A 441-nucleotide genomic window follows, 5' to 3' on the forward strand; every position below is an offset into this window, starting at 1 on the left:
TTCCTGCTGCTGCTGCTGCTGCAGTGCATCTGTGTCACTGCGGTTGTCTTCTTCCTCTCCTCTGAGCCTTCTTGCTGCTGCATTTGCTGCAGCAGCAGCAGCAGCAGCAGCAGCAGCAGGATTTTGTTTATGTTGCTGCACATATGTTTCTATTGCGTTTATAATTTGTTTATATAAATAAGGAGGAAAGTAAGCGAGGGTAGAGCCAGAGTCTATCAGCACAAGCAATGTATCTTTTTTCTTTAATCCTGCTGCTGCTGCTGCTGCTGCTCTCCCCCAGTTGTTGCTGCTGCTGCTGCTGCTCCTGTTCCTGCTGCTGCTGCCCCTGCCCCTGCCCCTGCTGCTGCTGTTGCTGCTGTTGCTGCTGCTGGTGTAGCTGCGGTTTGTGTTGATGCTGCTGCGTATAACATATTCTGCTTGTCTTTGTGCTGCAGCAGCATC

The 441-nt window shown here is 51.0% G+C and overlaps 1 protein-coding gene across 1 annotated transcript in view; it reads right to left on the reverse strand.

Moving 5' to 3' along the window:
• The window catches only part of EMH_0074250 (uncharacterized protein), a gene marked incomplete at both ends in the record, with an annotated part of 3,481 nt that overhangs the window by 1,533 nt on the left and 1,507 nt on the right, over nt 1–441 (reverse strand). The gene's annotated exons all lie outside the window — the stretch shown is intronic.

Source organism: Eimeria mitis, genomic scaffold (genome assembly GCF_000499745.2).
Source record: "Eimeria mitis Houghton genomic scaffold, Emh_scaff4330, whole genome shotgun sequence".
Classification (NCBI taxonomy): domain Eukaryota; phylum Apicomplexa; class Conoidasida; order Eucoccidiorida; family Eimeriidae; genus Eimeria; species Eimeria mitis.